The sequence below is a fragment of the Coenobita brevimanus genome, chromosome 46, assembly GCF_032717465.1.
Source record: "Coenobita brevimanus isolate Jiangsu-jjx chromosome 46, ASM3271746v2, whole genome shotgun sequence".
In the NCBI taxonomy this organism is placed as follows: domain Eukaryota; kingdom Metazoa; phylum Arthropoda; class Malacostraca; order Decapoda; family Coenobitidae; genus Coenobita; species Coenobita brevimanus.
In genome coordinates this window covers 40758148-40769418 of record NC_136999.1, presented here as the reverse complement: position 1 = coordinate 40769418, position 11271 = coordinate 40758148, and the positions used below count along the sequence as shown (strand labels likewise).

Here is an 11271-nt window from a genome sequence, read left to right as displayed (position 1 = left end):
CGCTAGGACGAACCGAACACAGTGATCATTGCCGCTGTCCATAGTTATCGGTGGTAATATAATACATACACAATATTCCGCCAGAAAATATACTGAAATTAACATGTCATTCATTCATTCATTCATTGCCAGACGCCATGTATCCCAGACGGGGTGGCCAATGGCTTAGAGTTAATTGTTTTACAGGGAGGGGCACTAATCCTCCACCAACCCCACTTGACACGTAGGGATGCCAACAGCATCTGGTGTTCCCAGGCGGTCACCCATCCAAGTACTAACCAGACCCAACGTTGCTTAACTTCGCTGATCGGACGGGAAGCGGTTACAATTAACATGTCATGATTATGCTAAATTTCTTAAAATTATGTCACACAATACACCCTCTACATAATAGTTGTTATTATGAATGACACGGATTTCATGAGTGGTTTAATGCCAAGTCATGAACCATGCAACTGTTAACAATAATTCATCATATGTCATAATTATCAGCTTCCCCATAACTATCAATGAACAGAGAATTATCTTGACGCCCATCCTCCTTACCGTGAACTTGGCATTGGTAGACCTCTGAACCCCGCTGCAGGAGGTCACCTTGACGTGATGGCGGGGCTTGAAGCGTGGTTGGCTGTGTCACCTACTTTGGAGGCATGCCTACCTTTGTAGGGTTCAGCATTTGTTGGCCACGTGGACCAAGCACCCCCTGCAGGACTGGTGGAGGAGGCCTGCTGGTGATGTTAGTCCCTGCCCATCTGCATTCTAGGGCAGGACTGTTGCCTCCCCATGTGTTTGCCATGTGTGGCGTCCCAAAATGCTGGGAGACGGGAGTCCTGGGGGTTGAGTGATGCTGCACGATGCGCCCTGCAGCTAGCAATACACCTCTTTGGTCCCTTATTCTGGCTAGATGGGTGGCCTGGTTGGGCCCGACCAGGTCAATCAACTGGTCATGCGTTGGCTAGGGTCAAATGGGCACTTGGGGATCTGGTGGCTCCTATCGTCCTGGAGTCATCCTCGCCCAGGTTCCCCCGTGGTTGCCCGAGTATACTCTCCTGCTATCTCTGGGTTTGCCAGTGGTGTTTTCCCTGGCATAAGACCTCCCCTTGTTGGGCTTCATGGTGGGTGGAGGGGTGGGGGAATGAAGATTTTTGTACATTCATATGGCTGCCACCAAACAAACTTTCATTGACGACTCTAGCTCTGTCCATGGAAACTCACTAATTGCTACCTTAGAGCCTTACCAGGCCCCTGGTGAATGTCCTCCTTTGCCCCAGCATTCAACTGGAACTGGGAGGCGGTCACGTCGGGTAAGTACAGCTCTAGGGATGAGCTCAGAAGAGCCTGTGCCCACATCATATGCAAAATATATTGTGATGACATCCACAATAGGAGGGTCAGTCCTAGATATTGATATCTTCGAATTGCACCGTGCCATTGTCTCATCCCTTGGAAGAGAACCGAAGATCTCATCCCAAGGGGATGGAAGTATTCTGATTGAGGTGTCGTCCCCAGAAGAGAGCTCCCGCCTAATGACTTTGATCTTTGTTGCTGACTCTGTGGTTACCTGTGTTCCTCATGGAGCATTGAACCAAACTAAGGGAGTCATTTTATCCTCCAATACTCGGAGGAGCGACTGTTGGAGGAGCTGCGGTCGTTTGGTGTGGTGAAGGTTGAGCGCCTTCAGAAAAAGATAGATGGGATTCTGACTCCGACTGCAACATTGTTCTTGACGTTTGACAAATTAGCATTGCCTAGATCCGTGAAACTGGCATGGTTATCGATTCCTGTGAAGTTGTATGTGCCAACCCCAAAGCGCTGCTTCCACTGCCTGGGATATGGACATGTTAGACGCTTTTGTTGACGTGCAGCGACTGGCCTGCCTGGTGTCTGTATCTCTTGTGGCAGACCAAGTCATACCAGTGACCATCCAGGACCCCTTAAATGCTACCACTGTGGGGACCCTCATGCTGTATCTTCTAAAAGTTGTCCTCGCTACTGCTTAGAAAAGGAGATTTTGTCAATTCGAACACTTGAGAAGGTTTCGTTTTCTGAGCCTAAGAAAAGAGCCGAGACGCACTTCTTCCAGCTTGGTGTTACTTATGCTTCTGTCCTTTATGGAAAGCCAGTGCACCACCCTATATCTCCGAAAAGGCCTCGACCCAGCCCAGTGCCCACTTCAGCATCTAGTGCTTTGCGGGATGCTGTCCCTGCCGTTCAAACTGTTTGTGAAAATGAACCTTTCCCACTCCCTACTCAGACTGTTTCCACCCCCAGTCCAGTGGCTGACGGCTTGAACACTTCTGTGGTGGTGGCAGATGTCCACGTTGACCAGACTCCTTCTTCTGTCCTATCCAGTCTGTCCAAGGTTCTGCCTGTATCTGGCAAATGTCACCATTGTTCATCAGAGTCCTATGAGCATGAAGACCGGCCACCTAAGTCTCTGTTGTCGAGCCCTTTGTCGACATCTCTCCTCTTCCTTCCACCCAGCAGGCTGAGGGATCTAGCAAGGCTACATCCGAAACAGTAGGTTCACCTCTGGTCCCATCCCCACCTGGGGATGTTGTCGGACAGCTCGTTGGTGCTTCAGATCAGGAGCATGGGATGGCCTCCTCAAAAGATTCGAGTCCAGTGGACTCTACTTCCACCTCCGGGGCTTCTGGTGGGAGCACTGGCCGTCCTACATCTCCAAAGGCGGTCCCCAAGCCGCCTTCCAAACAAACTTGTCTGCCCACTCCATGAAAGAATGTTGTAAAACTTACTTCCTCATCCTCACACTTGCCATCAGGTGTTAGACAGAGTGTGCGGGTTTTTGGTGCTGGGCAGGCTCCTCCAAAGAGCTCTCATAAGCATCAATCCAAACCCCCAGGAGGGCAAGGCTGTCTCGCCCCTCATCCTGATTCTTCCTTCACTATGAGTACTAAGGCATTCTCAACCAGTATACTACAATGGAATTGTAGAGGTGTCATTGCAAATTGGGAGGAATTGCAGCTCTTACTCTCTGCTTTGAACCCAATATGTGTTTGTCTTCAGGAGGCGATGGTGGGGGACAGACAGTTCCCTTCTATTAGGGGGTATGAGGTCTTCCATGCATCTCCTCCTGGTGGTCACAGAGGTGTATGTGCAATTCTGTGCCGTTTTGATGTCCCTTTTATTTCCTTTGAGATACAGTCCCTCTTTCAAGTTCTAGCAGTACAGATGCATGTTGGGAGGTGCTATACCATCTGTTGTCTGTACCTTCAACTTTCCATTCCTGTTATGCGTGCTGATCTAGAAACCCTTATCAGCCAACTTTCACTCCTTTCCTACTCCTTGGTGACCTTAATGGTCACTATCCTTCGTGAGGTAACTAACTTTCAAATCCCCCGGGTGATCTCTTTGCCTCTTTGATTGAGGATTTAGATTTGATTGTCCTAAATGATGGGAGGCCGACTCATTTTCATGTTCAGACTGGCACGTGTTCTGTCATTGACCTTACCATTTCCACCTCTGACTGTGCCCTTAATTTTTCTTAGGAGGTTTTGGATGATCTACATGGTAGTGACCATTATCCTGTAATGGTCCAGCCTACTCGCTCTGTTCCTGCAGCCCATATGCCACGCTGGTGTCTGGACAGGGCTGATTGGTCTCTCTTTGAGGAACGATGTGTATTTGCCAACAGGGTTACTGATTTTTCAACTATTGATGATGCCGAACGTTATTTTACTAAGACCATTTTCTCAGCAGGGGTTCATTCCATCCCACGGACTTCTGGTGTTCTTTCCAGAAGACCTGTGCCATGGTGGAATGATGACTGCTCCGTAGCAAAGAGAGCTTACAAAGCAGCTGCCTGTCGGTATTTTGTCAATCGTAATGTTGTTTTTCTAAAGATACAGTTTCACAAAGCACATGTTCATTATAGATGGGTCATGAACAATGCTCGCCATAATTCATGGAGGTCGTATGTTTCTACAGTTACATCCTCGACTCCAATGTCTATGGTGCGGAAAAAGGTGCGCAAGATTTCAGGTAGGTTCTCGCCCCCCTCCCCACCGGTGTTGCGACTTCACAGAGAACTTGTGTCTGCCCCAGATACAGTAGCCTCTGCCTTTGCAAATCAGTTTTATGCTGTCTCAAAAAAAGAATTCTTCTCAGCTATTTGCTACCTTTCGTAGGATTCAGGAGGGACTGGGTCTTGACTTTCGTTCTCGTGGTGGAGAAATGTATAATTTAGACTTTAGCCTCACTGAGCTGCGTGATGCCCTCTCAGAGTGTAGTGACACTGCTCCTGGGCCTGACGACATTCCATACGCTTTGCTTCGTCATCTGCCGACTGATTCACTTCAGTTTTTATTGGACCTTTTTAACAGCATTTGGAGTGAGGGCTCTATTCCCAGGAATTGGAAGTTGGGTATTGTCGTCCCCATTCCCAAGCCTGGTAAAGATCATTCCCAGGTCACCAACTGTCACCCTATCACTTTAACATCATGTGTGTGCAAGCTGTTCGAGAAGATGGTCAATGTCAGGCTTATGTGGTTTCTGGAGAAGAGTTGCTTTCTCTCTTCGTCGCAGAGTGGTTTCCATAAGTTACTGTGCACTTCAGACAATCTTATCAGGCTTGAGGCGTCGATCTGTGAAGCTTTTGCCTCTAAGCAACATCTTGTGGTTGTGTTCTTTGACCTTGAGAAAGCTTATGACACTGCCTGGCGTCATGGCATCCTTCAACAACTTCAAGCCTTTGGTTTACGTGGTTGCCTGCCTGTGTCGCTTGGAGACTTCATGACTGATCGTGTGTTTTGGGTTCGTGTGGGTTCTACCCTCTCTGCACCACTGTGCCAGGAGGAAAGTGTCCCACAGGGGAGTGTCTTAAGTGTTTCCCTGTTTACGGTGGCCATCAGTGGTATCGTTGACACTTCGCCTGCTGGGGTATCCTCATCTCTTTATGTGGATGACTAAGCTATATGGTTTTCTGGTTCCCGCAGGTCTATTACTGGGAGGCATATGCAACTTGCCTTGGACAAGATTTCTGCCTGGGCCACTTCCAAGGGTTTTCGGTTTTCCCCTTCTAAGGCTGTGGCTATGCACCTCTGTAGGATGAGAGGGGTACACCCAGACCCTGATCTCCAGCTTTGTCGTAGGAGACTTTGTTGTGTGACAGAGACGAAATTCTCGGGCCTGACATTTGACTATCGTTTAACATGGGTTTCACACTTGGCATATCTTAAAACATCATGTATGAAGGCTCTCAGTCTATTGAGGGGTCTGTCCCATACCTCTTGGGGTGCTGATCAGAGGATGCTTTTGCATTTGTTTCAGGTTTTTGTAATCTCCAAGCTGTCATATGGCTGCGAGGTATACTCCTCTGCCACAGAGTCCAGACTGCAAACTCTAGATGCTGTCTATCATGCTGGACTTAGCCTTGCAACTGGGGCTTTTCGGTCATCTCCAATTTCCAGCTTGTTGGTGGAAGCTAGTGCGCCTCCCTTAGATCTACTGTGTCAGTCTGTTGCAGCATGGTGCTGGCTCCGGATTTGTCACCTTCTAAACTCACTTGTCTGTGAGTGTGTGACGAATCAGTCTTGTTTTTTGTGTTATAGTAGACACCCTTGCATGCCTCGTCCATTTGGCTATAGGGTGCGGGATATTATGGAAGAGGTTGGTTTGTCAGCAGTACCTGTCAAGTCCTGTTCGGATCCCGAGGGTTGCACCATGGATATTGTCCAAGGTAACTTTCTGTAGGTCTTTTGCAGGCTCAAAGGATTCTGTCGCTCCTCAGTGTTGTTTACAGTTATTTTTAGAACATTCTTCTAGTCATGGTGGTTCTGTACCTGTGTATACTGACGGCTCTAAATCCGCATCTGGTATTGGTTTTGGAGTGGTATTTCCCAATTTTAGACGTGGAGGGAGCCTTCCTTCGGTTGCCTCAGTTTTTACTGCAGAGTTGTCAGTTATCGTTCTAGCCCTGAAGTTGGTGTTTGCTCACCCTGACAATTATTTTACTATTTTTAGTGATTCTCAAGGGGTGCTTTCAGCCCTGGAATCTTTTAACCCTTCCCATCCTATGGTTTTAGCTATCTTGGAGTGACTGTTTCTCATTTGTCGTCAGGGGAAGAGAGAAGATTTTTGCTGGGTTCCCACACATGTTGGTGTGGTTGGCAAAGAGAAGACGGATGCATTGGCCAATGCTGTGGCTTCTCAACAGCCCCCAACCAAATATGCGCTTCCTGCTTCTGATATAACATCTTACTTGCGGCACAGAATTCATATGTATTGGCAGAGATGCTGGGATGGTGTCGCTCATAATAAGCTGAAAGAGGTCATTCAGAGAGTGGTTGTGCCAAGGGTTCTCCCTTCCATGCCTCGGCGATTGGAGGTGGCTCTTGCTAGGCTTTGTATTGGGCACTCTCGGCTTACACATGGGTTCCTGATGAGTGGTGAGACTCACCCATACTGTGATGATTGCCTTGTTCCCCTTACTGTCCGTCACCTGCTGGTCGAGTGCCCGAGTTTGGAGGGTCTGCGTCAGAGTTTCGTCCATAGGCATAGAGGGGCAGATTGTGTCTACTGTCTCTCCTCGATGCTTGGTGGAGCCCATAGAGATTTTACTGATGTTTTTAGTTTTCTCCGGGAGGCGGGCCTCCTTCCACTTTCATAAGTAACTGATATTTTCTTTTAACTATGATTTTATTTTCAGTGTTTTATTTCTAGTAATAGTTATTAACTTTATTTTGAATATGCAAATAAAGGAGGGTTAGGTGTGGCAGGGAGGTTTTGAAAGTGAGTGAGTTGGATAAAAGAGAGAAAAAGATAGAGTATCAGGAGAAATTGAAAGATGAGTGGAACACAGTGAAAGATCGGGAAAATGGCAGTGTGGAGGAGGAATGGCAGTTGTTTAAGAGTGTGTGGTGGGGCATGCAGAAGAGATGTGTGGTGTGAGACGTGTGGGTGGTGGTGTAAGAAAAGGAAGTGAATGGTGGTGCGAGGAAGTAAGTATGGCTGTGGCTGAGAAGAGACGTGCATATGAAGTGTGGCTGCAGAGGAAGGATGAGATGTCATATGAAAGGTATAAGGAAAAGAGGAATAGGGCGAGAAGGGCTGTGCGTGATGCTAAAGTGGCAGCAGATAAGAGGTGGGGTAGGCGGCTGACAGAATTTTCAACAGAATAAGAAAATGTTTTGGAAGGAGGTGAAAAGGGTGCGAAAGGGAGAGTCTGGGAAGGAAGAACGAGTAAAAGCAGAGGATGGAAGGATGTTAATTGAGATGGATGCAGTAAGGAAGAGATGGGCAGAGTATTTTGAAAGATTGTTAAATGTACAGGAGGAAAGGGTGACTGAGATTGTGGCGGATAGAAGGGTGCAAGGAATAAATGTGTTGGGAGAGTTGAATGATTCTTTGATCACGAAGGAGGAAGTGGAGAAGGCAGTAAAGGAGATGAAAACTGGGAAAGCTGCAGGTATGGATGGGTGTGCTGTGGAATGCCTGAAGGGTGGTGGAGTGAGTATTGTTGACTGGTTAGTAAGATTGTTGAATGTGTGCTTTGTGAGAGGTATGGTGCCAGTTGACTGGGCAAGTGCTTGTGTGGTCCTGTTGTATAAAGGTAAGGGTGATAAGTATGAATGTACTAGCTTTAGGGGTATACGTCTGTTGAGTGTTGTAGGTAAGGTGTATGGTAGAGTGTTAATTATGAGAGTTAGAGAGGGTACAGAGGGAGTGACTGGTGATGAGCATTGTGGCTTTAGGAGAGGGAGGGGATGCATGGATCAGGTGTTTGCTGTGAGACAAGTGTGTGAAAAGTATTAAGCGAAAGGTAAGGATGTGTTTTGGGCATTTATGGATTTAGAGATAGCATATTATAGAATTGATAGGGAGGCTTCGTGGACTGTTTTAAGATTGTACGGACTTGATGGTAGGTTACTAAAAGGGTTGAAAAGTTTTTATGTAAATAGTAGAGCGTGTGTAAGAGTGGGAAATGCCGTGAGTGATTGGTTTCCCGTGAGAGTGGGGCTGCGACAGGGATGTGTGATGTCGCCATGGTTGTTTAATATTTACATGAACGGTGTTGTAAGGGAGGTGAATGCAAGAGTTTTAGGTGGAGGTCTGAGTCTGGTGAATGTTGATGGTGGAGAGTGGATTCTGAAGCAGTTGCTGTTTGCAGATGATACTGCAATGGTGGCTGATTCAGAGGAGAGATTGAGACAGTTGGTAGAGGAGTTTTGAAGGGTGTTTGAAAGGAGGAAATTGAAATTAAATGAGAGCAAGACTAAAGTGATGAAGTATACAAGGTTGGTAGATGGTAGAGGGATGAATATGGTTTTGAATGGCGAGTTGCTTGAAGAGGTAGAGTGTTTTAAATATCTAGGGTCACATGTTGCTGTGGATAGAAGAATAGATGCAAAAGTGAAGTTTAGAATAAATCAAGTAGGAAAGGTGCTGGAAGGAATGAAAAAAGTGTTTAGATGTCGTTCGCTTAGAATGGATGTAAAGAGAAGGCTGTATGAGGGTGTTGTGGTACCGACTGCGTTATATGGGGCTGAAACATGGAATATGGGTGTAGCAGAGAGGAAAAGTTTGAATGTAATGGAGATGAGGTGTCTGAGGAGTATGTGTGGAATGACGCGTATGGATCGAGTGCGAAATGATGAAGTGCGAAGGAGAACTGGAATTGTTCGGGAGATGGCTGGTAGAGTTGAGCAGAGGGTGTTGCGATGGTTTGGGCATATGGAGAGAATGGATAATAAGCAATTAGTGAAAAAGGTAACTAGATCTGAAGTGAGAGGTGTAAGGCTGAGAGGATGACCACGAACAGGATGGATGGACAGTGTGAAGAGAGCGCTGGATGCGAGAGGGATGTCTGTTGAGCAAGGAAGAGTGGCTGTGCGTGACAGAAATAAATGGAAAGAAATTGTGAATGAATAAGTGATGACGCAGCCCTGAGGGGATATTCTCCCGCATTTGGTCTGATCAGCTTTCAGGTCAGGTGCGGGTAAGGGGATGGGTCTGTTATGATGTGGCAGGGGTAAACCAGCTTAGCTGTCTGGCCCTGCTGCGGATGTCACTGATTGCATTGCGCAGTTGACCCTTGTGCGGTGTGGTGCGGTGAGGATCTGTCCGTTTTCCCCTTTGGGGCTAAGATGCGAATGAATGTGTTTGAATGGATGCGTAAATGGGGAGTGTGTCGTTCTGTCTCGGCTACCTCCTTTTCCTTGGGGGAAGCAGCCTAGGTATATAGATAGATAGATAGTCTTTTGGCTTGTTGTCCAGCGGCATAGGACCCTGGCAGTTGCGCCGCCAGTTTTTAATTATTTTCAATCAATCAATCAGTCAATCAATTAGACCTCCGAACTCAAAGCAAGTTCACCACATACAGGAGGTTGCGCCACAGGAGGAGGCAAGGTAGGAGTGGGGAACCTGGAAGACAGGAGGAGGGAGGTGGGTGAGTTTGGGGACAATAGTGATCGAACTGGGGGTTAGAGGAGAGGGTTGATGGGTTAGGGGACGGTGGACTTGAGTAGACGACAGACGCTACAGTGGTAGGGATTGATTTCAAGGTGATGACTGGGACAAATCATTGTTTCATGGAGAATATGGAATTTTACAATCAGACCAGGAAACGTTGTTGACGTTGTCACGTGTTGTAATTGACCGTCATGGTTTGCAACAATTCACGACACACTTTCCACTGGTTGCCTCAGTATCCCTGTAATATGAGTATGGTAACTATTTGTTAATTCGCAAATATATGATCGTCCCTACAGTTTGTCAGATGTTACAGCTGTTGCCATTGTGATTGGGAATTACTCTTGTAGCTATTGAATAGTATCATCATGGATGACGACTAATATCGCAAACATAGTAGGGATAGGCCTCTAGAAATTTTTACTTTATCACCAATAAATATTTAGAGTCTGACAGTAATGATGGTCCCTATGGTTTTCATTAATATCTGTATGGTACTGATGTATAATAAACGTGGATTTACTTAACCCAGGTTTATGTTATCGTTTTCTCCATGCCGTGTTTGACTGCTGATTTTGACATTGCCAGTGGTTATTAGTTATATTTAGGTTGATACTGAGTAACTGTCATATGCCGCAAGCATTCCTTCACAAATCCTCTGACCAATAATGGTCGAACAAGGTTGTAATACAGTTACCCAGTCTGAGCACGTGCATATTACTTCAACAATGTCATTAGTTACAGAAATCTACCTATCTATCTATCTATTGCAAGACGCCATAACCCCGTAAGGGGTGGCCATTTGACTTCGAGTTGTTAGTTTTATGGGGAGGGGCACTAACCCTCCACCTATCCACTTGCTGATACGTAGGGAGCACGTCGCTTGTATTAAATGTAAACACACACTTTATCTGAAGTGTGTTTTGTTATGCTAAACAACAGCGTAGCCTTCACACTGTATGAAACTGATAACATACGATAAATATGAGGACAAGTGTCCAATACCCGGTTCACGGAGAGCAACTACCGAGCCACACATCTCAGCTGTGGCCGAACATGGAACTGTTGCCCTAGCTGAGTAACGATATGCAATCCATTAAAGAAGACAGGTAATCCACTGTCGCTGAAGTATATAAACATGTGATCCGCTGTTCATGGTGTAGCAGTCATTACGCCCATCTCCCTTCCCCATCATACCCATGTCTGAGTGCATGCTGTTGTCGGGAAGAGGGAGGGGAGGACAATAAAGTGGATACTGAGCTAATGAATCAGCTTATGTTACACGTCCTTCATACCACGAATTACTTTATCAGTGTAGGGTTTACAGTAATCCAACAAAAAGATCATGTGATACAGCTGATAAGGCAACTCTCTACCTACCTATTAGCCCACCCCAGTATAGCCACCTATGTTCTGGAACCCAGTCCATCCCCCACTAGTAAATCATCTTTTCGTTTGCATCGTTGCCATACAGATATTAACAAGAACCATTGGCACGAAACACTACTGTTAACTAATATTTATTGTTGCAAGAGAAAATTTCTCCCTCCCTCTCTTCTGCTTTCGGTATCACAGTTGTCATCCATGATGTTACTACGTAAACGCAACAAGAATAGCTCCCAATTGCTATTACAACAGGTGTGACATCAGACAAACATTCTAGGGGCGTTTCATATATATCACTGTCTGATGACAGAGTCGTCACCATATAGAAATAATGCAGGATTTGTGTAGTGTGCCACCCCGTGGGGAGTTGATCATCCTAATGACGATATAACAAAACTTGCTGGTAGACTGATAATGTGCCAAAGTCTGCATAACGTTTAACGACCTGACCATCAA

General features: G+C 46.3%; 1 pseudogene; it reads right to left on the bottom strand.

Annotated features, from left to right (window-relative positions):
• Positions 1 to 230: 230 nt before the first annotated feature.
• Positions 231 to 348, bottom strand: LOC145398835 (5S ribosomal RNA; annotated as a pseudogene).
• Positions 349 to 11271: the final 10923 nt, after the last annotated feature.